This window comes from Carcharodon carcharias, chromosome 10, assembly GCF_017639515.1.
Source record: "Carcharodon carcharias isolate sCarCar2 chromosome 10, sCarCar2.pri, whole genome shotgun sequence".
In the NCBI taxonomy this organism is placed as follows: domain Eukaryota; kingdom Metazoa; phylum Chordata; class Chondrichthyes; order Lamniformes; family Lamnidae; genus Carcharodon; species Carcharodon carcharias.
In genome coordinates, this window is record NC_054476.1 from 52,884,695 (window position 1) to 52,909,188 (window position 24,494).

General features: G+C 42.3%; 1 protein-coding gene across 1 annotated transcript in view; it reads left to right on the forward strand.

The window, feature by feature from the left end:
* LOC121283407 (serine/threonine-protein kinase BRSK2-like) overlaps positions 1–24,494 on the forward strand; it is a 1,000,681-nt gene that overhangs the window by 444,035 nt on the left and 532,152 nt on the right. The gene's annotated exons all lie outside the window — the stretch shown is intronic.

The following is a 24,494-nucleotide window of genomic DNA, read 5'->3' on the forward strand; positions in this document are numbered from 1 at the left end:
ACCATTTTCTGTGATTAAAGTGTTCATGACAATGCTTAGAATAAATGTACGTTTAATAGTCAATCTGAAATAGGTGAAAGAATAGGTTAAAAACAAAAAACTGAGGATGCTGGAAATCCAAAACAAAAACAGAATTACCTGGAAAAACTCAGCAAGTCTGGCAGCATTGGTGGAGAAGAATAGAGTTGACGTTTCGAGTCCTCATGACCCTTCAACAGATCTGACTATCAAACGTACATTTATTCTAAGCATTGTCGTGAACACTTTAATCACAGAAAATGGTTCATCTTCAAGGACTAAGGATGTCCTGGAAGAATTTGTGTTTTAAAAAGACACGGTCCCTTAAAGGGTCAATGCAGGATTCTAATTGTTATTCCTGGAAAAAGCATCCTTTCACAAGAAAAGGTAATTAAGCAGTTGAAAAAAAACTGTAAACCTCTTGACCCTGATGAACTATGTACAAAGGGGGAATCACATGGTTCTGTTAAAGGGTCATGAGGACTCGAAATGTCAACTCTTTTCTTCTCTGCTGATGCTACCAGACCTGCTGAGTTTTTCCAGGTAATTCTGTTTTTGTTGTGAAAGAATAGGTTACTTCTGTAAGTTTCAATTTACTGGAAACTGCTTAAAATATTGTTTCTCTAGAAACAAATCCGTGGAATGATTATTGATGATTAATGTTAATCATATAATATTATAATGATATTTAATGCTAGCCTGAAAGGGGGCTATGATCACATGAGGCCTCTGTAGTGATGGGGGAGCAACTACAAACTTAAAAGAGAAAAAAAATCCTTCAAAGCTGTTTTGGAATTTCAGTCCATCTCGCTTAATCAAGATGCTTGCTGAAATGTAAAAGTTAATTAGTGTGAGGAAGTAAGGAAGTTACTTATAGTGAACAACCCTACACATCAATAGTTTGGTAAGAAAGGAACAGCTGAACTGAATGGCCAACATGGACAGCTCATTAACAGGCCTTGCGAGCAGCCTGAGACATAAATAAATAACAATGGAACAGATACAATTAATGAAACTTCTTCAAGTTAGTTTTAAAGGTCAGAGGTGGGATACTTCTTTGGAGAATGAAGCTGATCAGGTGAAACAACATGCGATGAGTTAAGGAAAGGGGATGTAAGGCCTGATTGATCAATGGCAGAGGATATGCATGAAGGCTCAAGGATCTAATGTCAGGTGCATTAACATTAAAGTTGGGCTTTTACCCCTTGGTTCAGACAAGAACTCAATATTTTGTTGGACATTTTGTAAAAAAAAAAAATCATTATATGGTAAAAAGGTCTCGTCAATAATCCATCCAGTCCACATCTGAAAAAGCGTGTGAAGTAAGAGAAAGAAGAACAGAAAATGTTGAAAATACTCAGCAGGTCAGGCAGTACCTGGAGTACGTGGAGAGAGAAATAGAGTTAACCTTGCAGGCCGATGACTTTTCACGACTTTGTATCAGAATTGGGATTTAATTGGTTTTGAGCAAGGCATAGGTGGGACAAGGACAAAAGGAAGGCCTGTGATAGGGGGGAAGAGAGGAGTGATTGAATGACAGAATTAGTCTTACAGAGCTATGTAGATGGAACAGTATTTGCTTTAATAAGTAAGAGACTTTGGGAAGCCTCAGTGCAATAGGCAATGGAGAGAAACTCCTGAGGGTAAATTCATACTAACTCTCTTAGGTAGTTGGAAAATCATGAAGATGTGAGCCACTAAGAAGAAAAAAAATAGAGCTGTTCATGCATGCCAGCCATCCTGCCTAACCTGGACTGGTTCTCATTACTCCTCGTGGTTGTATGTTTTTGCTCTATAACTAGTGTGTTATATTCCAACTTAAACTCTGATTAAACTCAATTTATCCATCGTGTTGTCACAATTGATCCTGATTGATTAGATAATTGATAACAAATTGTGCTTAGATTGAAATATCAACGAAGTGGAAAGATTAAAATTATTACATCCAGGATTTTACTAGGTGCATTTTGTAGCATTCTTAATGCCTTACTTTTCAGCCAAAGGTAATCTATCATCAAAAAGTTACAGATATACATGGAAGTGACAAATAAAAACAGATCATTTACCCTTCACACAAACAGCCCGAATTGTATTTACCCACCCTGTCCCAATATTGCTTTGTTCTCTTTTCTTAATACATCTAGCCTATTTAATCATGAATGTTGACATAGGGCCAGAATTTGCTGAAAAATTAATAACATGTGAACAATGCATGCAATTATTAATGTGCAAATTGACCAGCAATTTGTGGCAAGGAAGAGGGAGCCTGTGAATTGAGATTGCCACAAGTATTTGTCCTTAAGTATCTTGTCATTAACCACCTTACCTGCTTAAGTTCCTTCTCTTCCAGCTCTTCTGTTGTTGCTCAATCCTTGCACTTAAGTTAAGGAGATACACTTTTGGTACGATCATTCACCTAGATGCTCTGTTGCCCTCATGCACCGTTATCACATTGCAAGATACCCTACTTCAGCAAAGTTGGGCCGATCATTCCTGCCTCAAGCATTCAGGAATTCCACAGCCTCACCACTCTCTGATTAAACAATTTTCTCCTGCTCGCAAACCTTCATTCTAGATTCCTCAACTACTGAAAATAGTCTGCTGCATTTACCCTATCCTTTCAGTCTAGCAATTAACAATGCAGGTGCCCTTTTAACATCATGATAGTTGTTAACCTCCTGCTAAAAATCTAATTTTGTTTGTATTTAACATTTAACATCTAACTGAAATTTACAGTTTAAATTCTAAATTTCCTCCAGGCTTGTGCACTGGAGAGCAATTGAAGTTAGTTAATTAAGGAAACTAGCTTAAGCTGTTTTTTCTGTACCTGGGGCTCAGCAAGCTCCTCAGTTTCAGAACATATAAATGCCTCTCAGTGTAATTTAGCACATGAATGTGACTTTGAACAGGAGTGCTGGGAGTTGTTGAGTGAGGGAATTTGGGGAAGAGTGGATTGAGGTGTTCCTTTCCCTCTACTAACTTTTTCACGCTGTAGGAATTGGCTCTTACTCTACTGCAGAGAAGAAGACAGCTGTTTGATGAATATCTGGTGAATATCTGGTAAGTGGTTAAGGTATATTCTATTCATAAGGTTTAAAATAGTATACAAACTGGTGCCAAGGTTAATAAAATGTGTAAAAAGAAAATAATTTGATAAAATAATTAATTAGTTAATTAAAACACATTAAGGATGGCAGGACAGATGATGTGTCATGACTGCAGCATATGGGAACTCCTGGATGCCATTGTGATCCAGGGCAAGCACATCTGCAGTAAGTGTTTGTGGCCTGAGGAGCTTTAGCACAGAATAATTTGGCTGGAGGCCGAGCTGCAGACACTGCGATGTATTGAGGTGGAGAGCGGAAAGTCACCTGGACACTTTGTACCAGGAGGCAGTCACACACTTCAGGATAGGGTCTTCTGATTTGTTCAGTAGTCAAGGACAGGACGGTGCGACTGTGAGTGAGGCAGTTAAGGGGTCCAAAGGACAGGAGTGTAGGAGCCTCAGCCTTTGCAGTTGTCCAACAGATTTGAGGTTATGTCAGATTGTTTAGATGGGAGTGGGGTTGCAGGTTGGATGAGCTGACTGGCTATGGCACAGTGGTACAGGAAGCCATTCAAGTTGGGGGAGCAAAAAGGAATGTGGTGATAGTAGGGAGCAGTATAGTGAGGGGGATTGACACTGTTCCCAGTAGCAAAGAGCAAGAGTCCAGACAGCTACGTGTGCCAGGTTTTGGTTCATCTGCCCTGGGCTGGAGAGGAACTTGGGGTGGGATGATCCAGTTGTCATGTTCCATGTAGGTACAAACGACATAGGCAGGACAAGGAGAAAGGTTCTGCATAGTCAGTACAAGGATCTAGGCACCAAATTAAGAAGCAGAACCTCAAAGGTCATAATCTCTGGAATATTACCTGAACCATATGCAAATTGTCATTGGGCAAATAAGATTAGAGAAATGAATATGTGGCTCAAAGACTGGTTTGGTAGAAGTGGGTTCCAGTTCGAGGCGCTGGCTCCAGTACTTGGAAGAGTGGGGGCTGTACCATTGGAATGGTATACACCTGAACTGTGCTGGGACTAGTGTTCTAGTGAGCTACATAACTAGTAAAGTAGAAAGGATTTTAAACTAAATATTGGGGGAAAGGGATCAAATTTGGGAAGATGTGGTAAATCAGAGTAGAAACAAGGTAGGAGAGAAAGATATTTAATATGGAAAATGATAGACTATGTCAGGAAGGGATAGAGAGTACAATTCTAAGAGTAAATCAACAGATAAGGCTAGAGGTTACAAAAGTAATAAAAGGACAAAACTAAAGGCTCTGTATCTGAATCTGCATAGGATTCAGAACAAAATAGATAAACTGATTGCTCAAATAGAAATCAATAAGTACGATTTGATAACCATTACGGAGACATGGCTACAGGCTGACATAGATTGGGACCTGAAATTGAAAGGTACATAAGATTTAGGAAGGACAGGAAGCTAGGAAAAGGTGGAGGGGTGGCTCTATTAATTAATGATGGTATTAACTCAATAGAGAGGGATGACCTAAGTTCAAGAAACCAGGATGTAGAAGTGGTGTGGGTTGAGATGAGAAATGATAAAGGCAAGAAGTTACTTGTGAGAGTGGTGAACTGGCCACTTAACAGTACCCACATGGTAGGATAGAGTATAAAGGAATAAATAATGAGAGCTTATCAGAAAGGTATGGCAATAATCATGGGGGATTTTAAGCAGCTATAGACTGGAAAAATCAGATGGGCAATGAGAAGCTAGATGAGGAGTTTATTGAATGTTTTTGGGATAGTTTCTTAGAACAGTACATTATGGAGCCAACTAGAGAGCAGGCTATACTAGACCTGATATTGTGCAGCAGGATAGGATTAATTAATGATCTCATAGTTAAGGTGCCCCTATGTAGCAGTGGTCATGATATGATTGAACTTTACATTTAATTTGAGGGAGAGAAGAGTGGGTCCAAGACGAATATTTCAAACTTAAATAAGGGCAATACGAAGACATGAAAACTGGGCTAGCTAAAATGAACTGGCAAACTTGGTTAAGGGATAGGTCAGTAGAGATGCAGGGGCATGAATAATGGAAAATAAGGAGATGGCAGATGAATTGAACAGGTACTTTGCTTTGGTCTTCACTATAGAGGATGCAAATAACATGTAAGAAAGAACTGGAAATGGAACTCAAGAAAATTACTATCACCAGGGGAGTGATACTGAACAAATTGTTGGAGCTGAGGGCTGACAAGTCTCCGAGTCCTGACGGACTTCATCCTAGTGTCTCAAAAGAAGAAGCTAGTGAGATAGTTGAAATGTTCATTTTAATTTTCCAAAATTCCCTAGATTTGGGGAAGGTTTCATTAGATTGGAAAAGAGCAAATGTAACTCGTTTATTCAAATAGGGAGGGAGACAAAAAGCAGGAAATTATAGGCCAATTAGCTTTTATTTATTCATTCACGAGTTGTGGGCTTTGCTGGCCGGGCCACTATTTATTGCCTATCCTTAGTTGCCCTTGAGAAGGTAGTGGTGAGCTTTCTTGAAGCGCTACCGTCCATGTAGTGTAGGTACACCCACAGTGCTGTTAAGAAGGGAGTTCTAAGATTTTTAACCAGCGGCAGTGAATGAATGACAGTATATTTCCAAGTCAGGATGGCAAGTGACTTGGAGGGGAACTTCCAGGTAGTGGTGTTCCCATCTATCTGCTGCCCTTGTCCTTCCAGATGGTAATGGTTGTGGGTTTGGAAGATGCTGTTTAAGGAGCCTTGGTGAATTCCTGCTGTGACTGTCATAGGGAAAATATTAGAAGCTATTATTAAAAGCCTTATAGCAGGGCACTTAGATAAATTCAAGGTAATCAGGCAGTTTCAACATGGTTTTGTGGGAGGGAAATCATGTTCGACCAATTTATTGGAGTCCTTGGAAGAAGTAACATGCTGTGGGTAAAGGGGACCCAGTGGATGTACTGTACTTAGATTTGCAGTTTGCATTTATTCAGGTGCCACATCAAGGTTATTGTGGAAAATAAAAGCTCTTGGTGTAGGGGGTAACTTATTGGAGAGAGGGTTGGCTAGCTAACACAAAACAGAGAATAGGCACACACGGGTCATTTTCTGGTTGACAGGATGTGATGAATGGTGTGCCACAGGGATTGGTGCTGAGGCCTCAACTTCTTACAATTTATATAAATGACTTGGATGAAGGGATAATTGGTATGGTTGATAAATTTGCTGATGACACAAAGATAGGTAGGAATGAAAGTAAGTTGTGAAGAGGACATAAGGAGGCCACAAAGAGATATATATATAGGTTATGTAAGTGGGCAAAGATCTGGCAAATGGAGTATAATGTGGGAAAATGTGGAATTGTCCATTTTGGCAGGAAAAATAAAAAAAGAAGCATATTATCTAAATGGTGAGGGACTGCAGAGCTCTGAGTTGCAGAGGGATCTGGGTGTCCTAGTGCATGAATTGCAGAAGGTTAGTATGCAGGGCCAGCAAGTAATTAGGAAAGCTAATAGAATGTTATCATTTATTGTAAGGGGAATTGAATACAAAAGTAGGGAGGTTGTGCTTCAGTTATACAGGGCATTGGTGACACCATGTCTGGAGTATTGTGTGTAGTATTGGTCTCCTTATTTAAGAATGGAAGCAGGTCAGAGAAGTTTTACGAGACTAATACCTGGAATAGGTGTCTTATGAGGAAAAGTTGCACAGGCTAGACTTGTGTCCACTGGAATTTAGAAGAGTAAGAGGAGACTTGATTGAAACATATAATATACTGAAGGGTCTTGACAGGGTTTCCTCTGAGGGTTGATTGGCTTTGGAACTCTCTCCCTCAAAAGACAGTGGAAGCAGAGTCTTTGAATATTTTTAAAGCCGAGCTAGATTCACTCTTGATAAACAAGGGGTGAAAGGTTATTGGGGGTAGATGGGGATGTGGGATTGAGGTTACATTCAGGTCAGTCATAATCTCTTTGAATGGTGGAACAGGTTCGAGGGGCCAAGTGGCCTACTCCTGCTCCTAATTCGTATGTATGTTTGTATGTTAATCATGGCCAAACACCCTCCCTGGCCCAGAAAGTGTACCATTTAAACTGTTTAAATTGGTGGTGAGCTGCCATCTTGAACCGTTGCAGTCCATATGATGTAGCTACACCCACAGTGCTGTTGGGGAGGGAGTTTTAGGATTTTGACCTAGTAACAGTGAAGGAGTGGTTCCAAGTCAGGATAGTGTCTGACTTGGGGGGGAACTTGTTGTTCCCATGCGTCTGCTGTCCTGTCCTTCCAGGTGTTAGAGGTCGCAAGTTTGGAAGATGCTGTGATCGGCAATAATCCTAACTGGCAGCACATTCCACATAGACAAGATAAAACTGACATCCTATCCCATCTGTCCCTGTGGCAATCTGCGGCAGGCAGGGGATTACCTGGATTAACAGAAAGCTGATTTAAATATTTTAAATAAACAATCTTTATTTGCAAGTAGCTTCAGAAGGATAAGGCTGAGTCAATATCATCAAAACACAATTCTAGAACTGAATTCTGATGAAGTGTCACACCCAATATTAACCCATCCTTCCCCCTTTCACAAGCTGACAAAGCCTGCTGTGCCTTTCAAAAATTGTCATATGAGGACAGAAATCATTTTGATGGTGGAAAAATGCTTGATTTCTAAATGATTAGAGGAGAGAAGAATGTCAGACATTAGGGGTGGAGTTTCCACTTTCAGTGCAATTGGCATTTCCAGCACAAATTGTCCTCAAGATTGTGCTCTTTTTGAGAAATGCTTTCCCCTTGTTTTCCACTCAAACTTATTTATATATCGCCTAGTGCAAAATCTGCTGTCAACCAGTGCAGTTGTGCAGCACTTTATAAAACATAATTTTTTAAAAATTCCTTGATGTGCCATAGTATTAACTTGGTAAAGCTTGATTAATACAGCGACAATGGGTTTATCACAAAAACTATGCATTTTAAATCACAATGTCAATCTGCCACCTTTGAGGAACCCTGTTTTAAATGATTGAGAATGAGTTTTTAAAAAAAATATAAAATTACTTTCTAAAGTTAATGAGCGGAATCGTCCCAGATTTGCACTAAGTGCAGTAGTGGGCAGATAAAACGACGTTTTACCTGCTGGCTGCAATGGCAGCTTCTCACGCCATATCGTCCCAAACCCACCACAATCATTATGCGTTCTTGGGAAACACGCTGTTTCCATGGCAGGCGGGCTCTCATTCACCTGCTACACCATCACCTTGCCGCTTCATCACGCTGGACACCATATTTAAAGTCCAGCTGCGCGCACACCTCTCAGTGCTGCCAGCCCACGACTGCTGCACAGAAAACATGGCCCTGAAAGGCAAAAATACTGCAGCACCAGTGACGCGTCCGTCGAGCACCTTTTGAACACTGTGGAGGCCCGCCATCCTGTCCTCTACCCCTGCTCTGGCTGCAGGATGGGCATCTGTATCACCAATCCAATATAGGAGGAGAAGGCAGCAGCGGTGGTCAAAAGAGGACAGCCACCCAGTGCAGCTACAGGATAAATGGTCTCGTCCATTCTGCCAAGGTAACTCAATTCTTTTCATCACTCTCAACTCTCACCCTCACAAGCCACATATCCATAGGGACCTCACACGTCAAGGGACAACACCATTAACTCTCACACACACCCTCACATCTCCATCAGGCTCATACCCTCTGGAGCTCGCATCTTCATCCTGGCTCCGCTCACCACACAAACATCCCACATATTTGTTCTGCTCACACTCTCTCCATCAGTTTCCATGCAGGAGAAGCCTGCTCACATCAGCAGGGAGAGGTCCCAGATTGGAGATGGAGTGGCCCACATTAGGCTCCTCACTCACTTTGAGGAGTGTGCCATCGCACTGACTGGTGAGAACATGGACAGTATCTATGGTGACAGTGAGGTCAGCATTGAACACCCTCATGGGGATCCTGCACCACATCACCCCTCTGTCAATGCATCTGTGAGTGCTCTCTCTCCTGCTTTTGACTCTGCTGCTACGCACTAATTATCTCTACTTTGGTTCACAGAGAGCTCTGCCAAGCAACCGACACCGTCAGCCAGCCAGTCCCTCAGCTCCATCCATGTCCTCATCTCCAGCCAAGAGGACACCTCCTCCATTGAAGAGCTGGAAATAAGCATCATGGAAGACTCATCACAATGTTTACCCACACCCTCCACCAGTGCAGAGACACACACCTCGGTGGGACCTAGATCAAGAGACGGCTCAGATTCACAGTTTGGTGGTCACCGCATGTACACACATGGGCACAGCAGGAGGAGGAAGGTTCAGCCCAACTCCCTGGCACTCTGAGGAGCGCTGGGAAACGGGCATCTGTGAGGTCCAAGTCAGATGACGAGCGTCTGGGTTAGGCCTTTCAACTTATCCTGGAGAGTTAGCAGAAGGCGGGGGAACATCACGCTGAGCTGTTGGAAGCCCTCAACAGTGACATGTGACACAGAGGATTGTATCCACCTATCTCTGGTGATGTGGTGCCCACATGTGTGTGTATGGAGGTCTCATGGGGAGGATGGCAGAGGCCATGCAGACCCTAGTCCAGCAGAACGCGAAGGTGGGTGCACACCTGTACTTTGCTGCGGGAGCCATAGGTCAGTTCCTTCAGTGGCAACGCGAGAGGGAAATAGGGCACCTTGATGTCCCTCCAGGTGCTCCTTCCCCTCAAGGAGTCAGGCCATTGCCCTTGGGCGCCTGAAGGGAGGAGGAGCGACAGCTGGACATCCCTGGGTCGTCCATTCAGGAGTGCACTCCCTCCTCTGAGCCCCTCAACCTCGTCCTTTGTCACTGCAGAGGGAGCAGCTTGCGCACGAGTGATTCTGGACGAAAAAGTGTGTGTGTGGCAGAGCGTTTCAGAGCCTCGTGCAAGCACTCTCTCATGCACGCAGATCCTTCACGTATCACACTCACCTCAATGTCATGAGCATTTTAAATGCTGCCTACTAGGGTTCGCTTTCAGTTGTTCACCTGAGCTGATCTGCATCTCCGCCCACCCGCTGATCATATTCCCATGCAGCACCTGATCTCATCCACTACAACTCTTGTTTCACTTTCGACTTGGACAGCACGGTGCTAATTTGGTTTTACTTTCCCTCTCCCATCCTTTACCCTCTGCCAGTCGCCCATTTCTTTTCCCCCATCACATTTGCCACCCTGGTATCACCTTTCACCTCCCCTCTGTGACCTACCAGTCACAACCCATTTCCTTCGGGAATGTCCAGGTGAATGTGCATGTTCTCTTCCTTCCTGAAAATCCCACCCCCATCCATTTTAACCTCCCCGACCTCCTTCCCACCCCCAGGGTCTATGTCTGCCTCCACCAACCACCCTCATTGTCCCTTTTACTGCTACTGCAAAATCCTCACCCTCCCACCCTACCACCTCACTCTTCCCTCAGTCATTCTCACCATCCCCTCATACCACGCCCATCCTTGGTTAGCTCCCCAGGAGGCAGTCATGGACTCATCAGACACCTCCCTTACATGTTCACCTGGACACCACCCCTCTGGACCCCATCCCCCCCGGAACCTCTTCCTCACCCCTCCCATAGTCATCCCACACCACCCCCCACCCCAAACTCCCTGTCTTCCCCCACTTAGTCCCTCCCCCTTCCTGACTCCCTCAGACACCTTTACTTCTTTTGCCACCCTTAGTCCTTCCCTCTCTTGACTCCTTCCTCCAGCCTCACTTCTTCCTCCAGCTTTACTCCTTTCCCCTTACTGATTCCTTCGGACACCCTCACTTCTTCTTCCAGCTTTACGCCTTCCTCCTTCCTGACTCCTTCCTCCACCCTTACTCCCTCCCCTCTCTGCACTCCTTCCTCTCCCCGGACTCCCTCCCCTCTCCACACTCCTTCCGCCCCTAGACTCCTTTCCTTACACATTCCACCCCCCCCCCCCCCCCCCCTTCCCCCGGTTAAACCTACCTCCCAGTTGCCACCTTCTTCCCTGTTCCCCCTCTGTACACTCTCCCCCCCACTGCCCCGACACTTTCATTCCCCTGCATCCTCACTCCCCCAACACCTTCATTTCTCCCCTTCCAACCTCACCCCTCGCCCCCCCATCGACACCTTTTCTCTCAGTTGACCCTAGAACTTCCTCTCCCACCCCCTCGACCATCATCTGTTGTGAGCATCAACAGTGATTTTCCAACTTCCGTGAGCTGCTTCGTGGTGGAGCCATGTCCATGAGAATCCACCCAGCATGTCATGGACCTTTCTCCAGTGTGTGTTGCTGTCGGGTTCCAGCATCTCCTGTCCCATGGATGTCTGCAATGTAAGCAAGGCCCTGGCAGTAAGTCCCAACTTCTGCACATCATAGTTGTCAAGACGTGTGCTGCACTGGTGTGTTTTCCCACTGACATGGGCGGATGATCCAGCTGGGAAGTGTGGTGAGTCTGGCGGGCTGGCCTTATAATGATGTGCTGATGTATTACAATGAGGTTCCCAACGTCCAATGGCAGGGAACGCGGCCCACCATTGATGTGGTGAGCAGGAGATCGCAAATTTGTTTCATGATGTTGTGAAACCGATTTTTGACCTCCTCGCCGTATTGTCCGCTCATGCCACCGAAAATGCCCAATGCCAGAGGGCACGGAAAATTCCACCCAATGTTTCAGGTTAATGACCTTTCATCAGAACTGGAAAAAGTTAGAGGCAGAACAGATGTGAAGCAAGTACAGAGGCAGGGGAAGGGGAGAGGGTGGAAAAGAAGTAAAAGGAAGACCTTATAAAATTGTCAAGTCATCCTGGGATAGTGTGGAATGTAGAAGAGTAACTAACAAATGGGATGATGGTGCAAGGCAAAAAAGAGTGGTAATGGGACAAGAAAAGAAACAAAAAATGGCAGCTGCTGGTAACGTTTCTGCTCTTTTTGTTTTCAGCTCCTCTAGACCCACCTTTTTCTTTTTCTGATTTCAGCTGCTGAGTATTTTCAGCAATTTCTCTTTTTTATTTCATGTTTCCAGCATCTGCAGCATTTTTCTTTTGTCAAACTTGTTGTTGTCTTGTAAGATTGGGATATTGTGGTGAGTTCCTTTATAAATGCATAAAATGTTGTTCAAAACCTTTGAATACCTACTTATTTGTATTCTTGCACTTCTGGAGCCTCCCTGAAGTTTCACAAATGAGTGCAGTGGAAACTCACAGTGTGGACGAATGGCCTGTTTCTAGTGGAATGTATTTAAAACAATTGCAAAAGATTGCAAAAACTTGATTTGCACTGAATGTAATTAGTGCTTAGAATTCTGTGACTTTTTGCACCGGTTTATGCTGATGTCAGAATTGTGGCATGAAACCAGTATAATTAAGGTGGAAGCTCAGGCCTAAATGCCGATGTGCTATTGTTGGCCATAAAAATTGCTAATGTTGTTGCTCTTTTGACCTTTTTAGAAAGATTTGTTTTCTTTTATTGGATGTAAAACTTGGGGTGGAATTTAATGTTTCCCTGGGAGCGAATTGGAAGGCAGTGGGGGCCATATAATGGGGCGGGAAGGCTTGGTGAAGAGCCCATTGCCTTCCTGCCTTCCCCCAATTAAGCCCAAGACAGGAAGGGTTGAGAACTGTGGTAACCTGATGTGTAATATACCTTTAAGAAGAATTATATAGTAGAAGATCACATGATCCTATTATCCAATGACAGAGTAGCACGGGTTACTTTAGTAGTCTTTAGTCTGTAATTAGTAGTGAGTAGTCTAGAGTAGGAGTCTGTAATGTAGAAACAGGGTTTCAGCTGTAAGTACACACATGTAGTTGCTACAGGGAGGTGATGGCGTAGTGGTGTTGTTGCTGGACTAGCAATCCAGAGACCCAGGGTAATGCTCTGGGGACACGGCAGATGATGGAATTTGAATGCAATAAAAATCTGGAATTAAGAGTCTAATGATGACCATGAAACCATTGTCGATTGTTGTAAAAACCCATCTGGTTCACTATGTCCTTTAGGGAAGGAAATCTGCCATCGTTACCTGTTCTGGCGTATATGTAACTCCAGATCCACAGCAATGTGGTTGGCTCTTAAATTCCCCCTGAACAAGGGCAATTAGGGAACAAGGGCAATAAATGCCCACATCCAATGAATTTTAAAAAAAGTTCCTTTGTCCTTTGTTATGTTCTGCAAAAGAACCGTTTACTGATCTGCTATGTCTATAGTACGAACTCAGTCATCCCAAAACAAGCGTACACCCCGGACCCATTAGTCCAACTAAACTAGCGATGAGTTGAAAAAAGCAAGAAAAAGCAAGGAAGGAAATAAAGTGAACCGAAATCGTGCCGAAATCACACGGTAATTTAAAGTAGAATTTCCGAACCAATCGTTGAAGCAGTCCCCTCGAAGCATACTGCAATTTGGAAGAGTTGACCCTTTCGACCCAATGGTGGACGATTGGTTATGTTGAATGCCTCACGTTCTTTTTCCAAGCTAATGACATTGCTGGGGATGAGAAGAGGCCCGTGATCCTCTTTTCCACATGTGGGAGTGAGACTTATGGATTGAAGTGAAGTTTAATGGCACCCAGTGCCCCAGATTCGAAAAGTTTTGATGATTTAGTGAACTTTGTGAAGAATCATTACCAACCCAAGCTCTCAGTAATGATGCAATGGTTCAAATTTAACTCAAGAAATAGAGCCCCAGGGGAGACAGTTGCGTGTTATGTGGCAAGTCTAAAACAGTTAACAGAATATTGCGAGTTTGGTACATCTACAAATGAAATGCTTAGACTTTGTTTATTGTACAGTATAAATGAAGATTTGATTCAGGAGAGATTACTGTCTGAAACAAAGTTGGATTTTCAGAAGGTGCAGGAAATAGCACTGGCCATGGAAAGCGCAGTGATGGACTCAAAAGCCATACAGGGGGTGAAAAATGGCACCTTCTCCATGTCGGGTGGGGAGCCCTAGCCAAAAAGAGCGTGAAAATGTACAGCTGTGGGAAGCAACCACAGCTTATAGACAAATAAAAATAAATGACTTTGCAGCAAAAACATGGAATAATGGTAACAGAAGTGGAAGCAGACAATCTTGTAATGAATCAAAGTTTTAAAATATTGAATGTTTTTACTGTCATCAAAATGGACACCTCATGGGACATTGCAAGGATAGAATCAGACAGACTTTCAATCAAAAGAAAAAAAACCCGTGAGATTCAGAGCATAGAAGAGCCTGAAGTAACAGATTCAGATATTTATTCATTGTATAATTTAAAGGTAGGAAGAACAAAACCAACCTATGTAGCAGTGAGGGTGAATAATAGGCCTATCAGAATGGAGGTGGATACAGGAGTTTCCTCTACGGTGATAGGTGAGCATAGCTTTAAATACTTGAATCATAGGAAATGTAGGTTAGAGTTGGAAGAAGCGGATTCCAAATTGAAAACTTACATGGGAGAAGACATCAAAATCAAAGGCATAAGCAGGGTTACTGTGCAGTATGGAAGTCAATTGGTGAAATTACCCTTGTTGGTGGAAGCAGGTGAGGTGACAGGCCTCCTTGGATGAAACTGGCTGAAAGAAATTAAAATGGATTGGATTTGGCAAACTTAGAAGAAGTTTTGAAGTGTTTTTCACAGGTGGGAGTACATTTAAAAAAAGAAAAGTGCACGTTCCAAGTGAAAGAGATAGCCTATTTAGGTCACAGGATAGATGCACAGGGCCTCCACCTGGGTGAGAAAAGGTACAACATATTTGAACTGCACAGTGCCTGTCGAGGCCTAGGATTGCCAATTTTCATCCCTGAGATTGTTTGTGTAGGTGAGGAGTGCCTCTGTCGCAGCTTCTTTCTTTGCCAGGACCTTAAGCTACTGGAAATTGGGGACAGAGACATAACAGCCTGTAGCAACACCCCCTGTTAAGAACCTTGTAGCCGTCTGGAAACAAAAAGAAAAGCGAGCTGTTTAGAAAAGTGGTCATGTAACTTTCATTTTGCTCTTCCGTGTAAGGGAGACTATACCATAAGCAGCAAATACATATACTTAATTGGAGTACTTACAGGCAAATTGCCAGATCATGTAGGAGGAGTATACGGGGCCACAACTGTGGTAGGCCTGGAGTCTCCAAGAATTGAAAATCAATCTCCAGGACACTGCTGTGTGCAACCCAAGAGAAAAATCAATGGGACCTTAAGAAAGAATTATTTTTTGTCATTTCTTTTGAACATTTCTCTTTACCAGATATAAAAATATTTAAAATGGGGGGAAAAGGCTATTTGGCTGACAGCCAAGCATCATCCAATTGGCTAATGATCTTTTTGTTTTCCATTTGGCGTAGGAAGGCAATGCGCCACAAGGATGGATGTGTTGGCTGACGAATGGCTGGAGCCTGTGGGGGGAAGTCATGTGGTGAAACCTCCAGGAATATATTTAATCACAATTGGCAACCCTAAAGTCTGGTGTGGGAAGAGGTAAATTGACCAGCATAGTCTCTGCTGCAGTTGTGTAGGAGAGGTATCTGGAAGTAGAAGAAATGAGGAATGGGGTCATGGAAGAAATTGCTCCTTCACAAGGCAGGAAGGTCAGGACTTATGTGTTTGGTGGTGGGATAGATAAAGCAAATGGGGCAGATAATTTGGCGAAGAGCCAAGCTCTGCTCTTCCACCCACCTCCTCTTCCCCCAATGGCTCCTCATGTCCCCAAGCCCTTCCACCCACCTCATATCCCTGTTAGCGCGGCTCTGCTCTCCTACTGACCCGTGTGGTCTCTCATTCCCCCTATGCCAAGTTATGGGACTTCCAGCCCCATTGACCCACTTTCTAGAGCCAATGAACCCTATCGTGTAAAGTGGTATGTGTAAATAAAACCTTTAAAAAGTGTATTCATTGAGAAGTTTCTCCTGGTGAAAGAAGTCTGAAATATCAGCTAATAAAAGTGTCAATCATTCAAGCCTTTTGAAGTCTCAAAAACCATAAACCACCAACTCTTGAAACCACTTAACTTGTGTAAACAAACATTGTGTAATTGACCACAGAGATCAGAGAGCCTGAGCTGACAATCAAACAATGTTTAATCTGGGGAGCAAGTGTTCTTGTATTATAATAGCTATCTGGGCTCTCAGTCAAGCATACAAAACGTAGAAGGGCTGTGTTTGACATAGAGGGCATAAGGGGACATGGGTTGGATAGAGAGGTATACAGGGCATGAAGGGCCATGGGGGCTGGGTTGGTGGCATGAGATAGCATGCATAGAGCATGGGGAGTATTTGGAGGGTGAAGGAGGTGTGAGGGGTATGGGGCTATGCGCTTTTATTTTAGCTGGGACAATGTCCCACGGCATTGAGGTGGACCTTTTTAACAGCCAGCTTCTATACCCAGCAGCCCTTGTGGCTTCCGAACTTCTTCCCAGGTTGGCTGGCCCAACTCCAGCCAGCACCCACCCCCTGCCCAAACAATGAAAGTGCCTTTTGCAGGCACTTTCACCTGAGGCAGGTGGGCTGAGCCAGGAATTTTCCCAACCCGCCCCCCCCCCACTGCCTCGAGGATGAAAATTCAGGTCACAATCTCAAAATATATCTTAACTTATGACCTTATAAACTTCATATTTGTAACATTGAAGGTTGAGAGGAGATTTGATAGAGGTATTCAAAATCATGAAGGGTCTGGACAGAATAGATAGGAAAAAATTGTTTCCATTTGTGGAAGGATCAAGAACAAGAGGGCACAGATTTGAGGTAATTGGCAAAAGAAACAATAGCGACATGAAAAAAAGTTTCATGTGGTTAGGACCTGGAATACACTGCCTGAGACTGTGTTGGAGGCAGCTTCAATCAAAGCATTTAAGGCAGAGCAATAATGTTGTCTTTTTCTATATATTACTTGAGATCTTGCTCCTAACGCCTTTATTTTGTATCTGTGTACATTGAATACAAGAAACCATTTTACAGCAAAGCGTGTCAGGATTGTGAATGAAGAATGTGTAGGGCAATGGGGAGAAGGTGGGGAAGTGGGACAAGGTAAATTGCCCCTAAGGAGAGCTGACTCAGAAATGATGGGCTGCATGGCCTCCTTCTGGACATAATGATTCTGCGATTCTATTGCTCTTCATAATAGGTTTCCTCATTTATGTAGTCAACTCATTCTGATGTCGTACTAGTCATATTTGCAAGAGAAAAGTACCTTACATAATAGGTTAATGACTTTTTAAAATAATTAATTTTGGCTGTGTTGGACTATTCTTTACTTGATTTGTACTCTTGGCGTGGTTATATTGAGCTCAGACTAATTCAAAACCACAGTATACAACTGTATTCCACCCAAACCAAGCATTGTTTGACATGTTACTTTGACCAGCTTTTAATGAACACATGGTATAAGAGGAATAAATTATCATTCATTCTGCTGTTCGCTAAATTCATATCATTTTGCAATTAGAACCTTGACCTTGGAGCTATATTGAAATTGATGAGTTTGTGAATGACCATTGCAGAATGAAGTATGCTATATGATCAATATTTGACCCATTTGAATGCCATTCGAATTCTAGCTATGGAACAAAAGGTCACACAAGATTTAAGACAAACGCATCAACTTGTTTTACTTTTGACATGTTCCTCTGCTGTGGGAAAATACTGATGCTAACTTTAAATGTTGAACATTTGGTCCAATTAAGGATTCAATAGTGTGTGACAGTTCATCTCATCTGTCACCTTCGTAACAGTGTATCTATGCTGTTTCATTGTGAGGATTTGATTCAACCTGTGTTAATGTTTAATTGTGCAACTCTTCTGCCATTTCCATTTTGTCATTGGCTCTCTGACTGAAATTACTTGTTCGGAATTCACATTATAATATTGTCTGTAGTTTAGGCAAATAGCTTTGTCAATTTTGCATTCCTCTGGAATGCTGAAAGTTGAAATATCCTCCTCCTGGTGTCAGCGGAATCCTGCTTCTATTATGTGAATCATATATACTTTATACTTGTTGCATTTGTGTAAAAATTGCACTCCAAAACCTTTGATTTTTTCACAGGTTATCAAGTAATTAAAAAAAGCACAAGATGTGACTTACACAATGATATTAACAATTATGGTGGGGCTATAGAACACTGTTAAAATTGTATGCTTTTATGGTTTCGTCACCTCCAAATCATTTTTTACCATTGGGACAAGAGTTGCTAATTGTTCATTTTTTATTGTAACCAGTGTAAACATTATATCTGCAAATTCTTCAGAAATCCTAAGCTCTTACGCTAGTGCAACTATTGGACCGGATTTCATTTTTAAGAAATTTAGTGACTGCACTGCAATTAAGTATAAATCATTAATTAAGTTACAGCTAGAGTTTCAGTTACAGTTTTGGCAACCACATTATAGGAAAGATGTGATTACTGCAGTCTTTCATTTCAGTCCTGATGGGAAGGACACCTGTCATTCACTGGCAGGCTTTGCTGATCATGCAGATCAGGCTCCACTGGTGGCCTGGGAGATGGACAGCTATTTTAACCAGTGATCTGAGTGGGGAGGCATTTGTGGATTTTCCACCAGGTAAACTTAGTGAAAAGAAGGCTTGGGACCTAAAGAGGCTCAAACAAGTAAGCCGTAAAACTTTATTTAAACATTTCCTGTCGGCCAGGAGGAATAGGAGTGACATGTGATATTTTCTCTCTCGCCCACCAGCCTTCGTTTCCCACCTGTTTCAGGCAGGAAGCTGATCGGAGTCATGGAAATGTAGCCTGAGAGCTAAAATCCTTCAGGTCTAATGCCGCTAAGGACAGCACAGTTTGTTGCTAGTCTTAATGCCTTGCTTGTCCAACTCCCACTCCAAGTTAAAATCAGGCCTTTTGTTTCAGGCAGTTTTTCTGTAGATTACTTGAGATCTTGCCGCCAAAGAGCTCTAATGCCTTTATTTTGTACCTGTATACACTGTTCACAAGAAACCATTTTACAGCAAAGCTTCAATATACTTAATGTCCTTTCTCAACACATAAGCAGCACTGCCACAAGATTAGGAAAACAATTTATATATCTTGAAGTACATCCATTCTTGTAGAGGCTCCTTGCCTGACTTTTGTATCGATAAAACTCCTCATTTTGCTTCTGAAAGCGCTTTCTAGATAATCCTTGTATTACAGAGGGGAAAGATGAAAATGCTTTTGTCCACTCCACAAACTGGAGATTAAATTCCAGCATTACACAATTTCAATTTTAGGATTTAGATTTTCGTTTAGGTTTAGCAGGAGTGTTTGGGAAATGTAATTTTCTGTGTGTCCCAGATTGTAATTTCTAAATGTTAAAAGTAAATGGTGCAGTTTCCTTATGAAATGTTCAGAACAACAGTAGAAGCTAACAGGGAGGGGAAGAATTAGATAATAGAAACACTGTGACTGAGTATATACTCTGGGGTAGATATGCAGTAGTATGCATCAGGGAAGTATATGCAAAACACTACAGAGGGCTTGTAGAATTGGGAGAGCTGCTCCTGTTTCCATTTCTGTGTTGCACTTCTGCAGTTTGTTCTATTCTGTGTGCCAGACTTGGTCTATAAGGCTGGGTTTGGCAGATGAACAATATGAAAAGTTCTGCAAGAGTTGTCCCCAGTTTGCTTATTTTTTCCTTAGATCCCCACTTCAAATGAAGCCAAAAGAGTTGTAGGGGCAAATATTTCAATCTTTATAATATTTTTAGTGCAGTATGTTACTGGATTACCCCCTCCCCCGGCCCCCTCCTGTAATTGTGAAACGTTATTTATTTTCGAGGGAGAAGAATTGGACATTTTTTATCCTTAAGGGAGGTTTGGTTTCCGGGTACCAGAAATTCAGTATCCTATGTTTGAGAGATGTAAAATGAAAGAAAGCATGACCAGCTGGTGAATAGGTATCAGACCATGCAGACCTTGGCACACCCGACTGCCAATGACTCCGGACAACTGCTTCAGCTTGCTCCGTGGGGAACCAGTTGTAGAGCCTTGCCATCTGCAGCAAAGATACCTGAAGCCAATTTGAAACATAAATTGCATTGCTAATGGTTGGCAAGGTTATCTCTGCCTTCAACTCTTGTCCCATTGGTCCAATGTCGGCTAATGAGCTGTGGAATATGTATCAAATAGACAGCATTGGTCAACGCAGTCATTTGCTTACAAACTGACCAGAATGACACAGCTGCTAACAAAATCACACTGGTCTATTTTCCAAACTGCAAAGGGTTACTGATGGCTGACAAAACTGCCAATTTGAAATCTATTCTGGGTGTCTGGATTTTTTGAGTTCCTGTGTTACAGTTCTGTGATGTATGGAACTCTTGAAAGTTGGGAATGTGGTGAGGATTTAAGTTGCAGCTTGAAACTATGCCCTGCTAAGTTTGACAGACAACACTGTATAGCATGCAATTCTGGTTTGTGGTACTGTTGGGCAGTTTTATCTTGCCAGGTCCACTGAAGTATATTATCTTCTCCCACATCTGTTCTCAGGTCTTGCAAACACCGTACATATTATTAACCATCTCCTGCAAGTTATGGTGCATCGCTGTCTGTTGGGAAGAGGTTATGTAGTTCTAAATAATGCAGCCCATCACCCAGCTCCAGCAGCAGCACATACACTCTACCACCTATCAAACTGCGTCAGATGTACTTGTACACAGACTTTGTTTCCTGCCTCTCAGAAGTGAAGTAACTAATGTTATGTTTCTAAAGAAGAATTTTGCTTATAGTGACTTTTTAAGAACATGACTTTCTTTGCGGCTTGGATTTGGAGGGAGTTTTTGTGAAAATGGATTGCTTTCCAAGGCTTTAGCAGTCTTTGAGGGAAGGCTGAAGGACCTTATGGGATGTGCACCAGTGAACTGATTGAAAATCTGTTGCCATTGGTTAGATACATTTTGCATGCATTAAATAAAATGGGATTCTACATGTTCATAATGCTAGTTTATTTCACAGTTGCAAGGAACTATAAAGAAGGTCATGCTTGATAGACATATTTTCTACCTATGTGTTTTCAAAGTCTCTAAATGGCATGGAAATCAATTTGTCAGCATTCTCAAAAGAATTTTAGTCTGCTTTGATTGTAAGAAGTAATAATGGTGTAGTACGGGCCTATCCTTTTAAATTCTTGGAAAATGCAGTGCCTTGCAGAATACATTTTTGATGTGTTGGTAAGAGTGAATAAAAACAAGAATCTTCAAAAATTGTAAAAGAGAAAATGCTAATAACATTCAGCAGCTCAGGCAGCAGCTGTGGAGAGGGAAACACAGAATTAATGGCCTGAATCTTCCAATATGGGAAGCAGCAAATGATACAACGTAAACCTCTTGTGTTGTGCCTCAAGACCCGGAGGAAGATCTGGATGCACGCATTTGTGTGGTACTTTCGCGATTGTTGTTTTTACCCTACCTGGACCTTTGCGTGATTCTCTAAGAAGTGCGATGAGGTGGCCATACCCACACAGACTTGGGCTGTTTTTTACTTTGATTTACTTGGAGCTTTTGCTTGCAGTTGTAAAGCCTCCTCAGGAGCAGAGCTCTTGAGTAAATTAGCTGAAGTGTCAGAGCACTCCAGCATCATTCTAATTCATCTTGTTGCAAGGTTGTATGTTGTCTCATGAAGAGGTCTAGAGGCTTGTATGGTTGAACAATAACTCTTTGTTAATAACACATAACTATATACATATATACATGATACAGTCCTCACTAAGTGCTATCTTCATGCTAACTTCCATCAGGCTCGCTCTACATTTTACTACACCCATGCGACTCTGTGCATTATAATGTGGGCGGTACTGTTTCCCCAGTCACACATTAACCCTTACAGTCCCAAACACCGGGCCAGGATTTTATGGCCCTGCCGCGGTGTGTCTCCCACTGGCGGATGTGGCGAGCCATTTAAATCTCCATTCAGTTCGGCGGGACTGTAATATCCAGTTCGGCGGGAGGGACCGTAAAATCCTGGCTCCTAATATTACACATCTCAGCAACCCTCTTGATGCAGCTCAGCACCCTCCCAACAATGTTCATCTTCTCCCATAAATGTTCATCTGCCCCACCCACATCCCTGACAATGCTCACCCAGACCCCGGAACAAAGCACGCTCAACCCACCCCACCATGGACAATGCCCACATACCCCCCTTCCAACAACGCTCACATACCCCTCCTGGCAATGCTTACACCACCTCATGATTATGCTCACCCTCCCTGACACCGCGCACCCCCTCCGGCAATGTTCAATGCCCCCTTCCAATCATATTCACCCTCCCCACCCCCGACAATGCTCACCCCTTGACAATGCTCATCCGTCCTGACAATGTTCAACCGCCACCCCCCCAACAATGTTCACTCCTCCTCCCCCACCCGGTCTCCCGACTGACCTCTGGAAATCCCTGGTTCCTGTCCAGCCAATGTGGGAAGAGTCAGCATAATCAGATGGAGATGGAGATGAGCACTGTCAGGGGCTGTGGGAAGCTGTGCAGCTTTGAGGATTGGCAGGGAAATTTGGAAACTCTGCAGCTCAATGAACTGCAGATAGACTTTAAAAGGTGTGTCTTATGTTCATGGTGAAAAATGGGGTATGGCTCTTCTGTAGTTGCCTCTTCTGTAGGCCTCACCACTCCGTTCATTGATAGACTCGGGCTGGAACCGGGACTGGAAGGTCCAAAGGCTCTAGTTAAGGTAAATGGGCGGTTTAAGTAGCAATCAGTGGCGGGCACTCCTGCTCTGCTGTAAATCGGAAGATCTGGACCAATGTTTCAGATTGATGACCTTTCACAGAACTGATGGAAATACTTGCTGTTTAGAGAAAGATTCACAGAAGAAAGATCACTTTTAAAATTCAACTAGAGTAAAAGAATTGGGATCCATTCTGCTTATGGTTCCTGTTTTTTTTTTCAATCATCTTGTTTAAACAGTGTGTGCTGAAGCTGCCAGAGAATGGTTTGCAGCGGTTTTATGAATGCCCAAGTGAAGGAAAATTTTCAGCGGATTGTAGCATTATAAACATTACAAGGCAATTTTGTGTGATCGCTATTACTTGTGAGATTTGAACTCTTTTACTTTGAAATGTTTTATGCAACAAAGGAAAAATCTTCCCACTATATTTACAGAGTTGCTAACATGGAGCAATCAGCTTATAATCTTGCCTCAGTTTTTAGAAACTGAATTAACCTACACACAGCCGAAGCATTCTGGGTTAATAATGGCATTAATGCAGCTCTGTGAATTTGTTGTAGTGAGAACATTTCCCAAGCCTTATTTCCAGTGATCTTGTCCATAGGGAAACTGCTACAAGGTTAGGATTGGGAATGAGGTGAACATAGTTTTTCCCAGCCCCAGCCAAACTTTTGTCATGGGTTACATCCTCCATTTTCCCTCCACTCCAAATCTCAGAATTTTTAGTGATATAGCTTCCTGCACTAACTTTTTATATGTGCTTATGCCTTTGGTGCGCACTGAATTTAATTTTGCAAAAACTATCCCAAAGAAAGATTGAGAAAAATCAAATATATTTTCATACTATTTATGTTAGTTTGCCACTATGTGACTTTGGGGATCCTAATCAGAACCAGGGTTACTAAAATAGGTAGTAGCAACTTGTCCTTTGATATCCCAGAGCAATCCTTCCAAAATCCTTCTGTATTTGCAGCATCTACCAGTCATATCTGAAATTTGTATTCTCATTTTAATTATCTGTGGCTGCTCTCTTGTAGTGGTAAGTGATATGAATAAATAAAATTATGTTTAAATGTCAGTTCTTTGTCACTGAGTTTTGAAAAGGGGAAATCATTGCTGGTCATCCTATAAAGTTAGGGCTTTTCAGCAGAAAGTAGGAACAGCAGTCTGGTTTACTTTTGCATGAATGACATTTTGTTTAAGTAGTGTACATTGTTCATCAAGTAAGATTTGCATTAAATCTCAATTTATATAACAGAAAAATTCATCATTTAAATTTATTACAGAAACTATTTTTCATCAGTGTTACCAGAAAATATTAGTGTTATTATGATTGACTGTATGTCTCTCAAATGACCAACAAAGCCATCTGCTGCTGTGCTGAAGACAGAAAAGAAATAAAACATAAGTATTCCTCAGCACAGTTTAAATATTCATCAGTTTCCAAAGTTTTTCTTGCACAACTGTTTCCTTGAGTGAATCATTGAAAAATGCATTATTTGTGAGATTTTAGTAGTCTGTATTACTATTTGGAAACAGGTAAAGTTTTTATTCCTTCTAATTATGTTAGGAACTTTGCCATATAATAAAATATATTATCCTGAAATTTTTAATGCTTCAGAGATTGCAAGAGTTGTTGTTATGGCAGCTATCATCATTGAAGAAGAAGCAAGGTGCTTATTAAGAGGACCGGGTAGCTTTGTTGCTAATACAGATAACATACCAGTCAAGAACTAATACCTTCACCAAAAATTTGCAATAATTGTTCATTTAAATCTCCTCAGTGAAGAATTAGAAATCATCAGAAATACAAGAACACTTTTTTCAAAATTCTTAAGATAT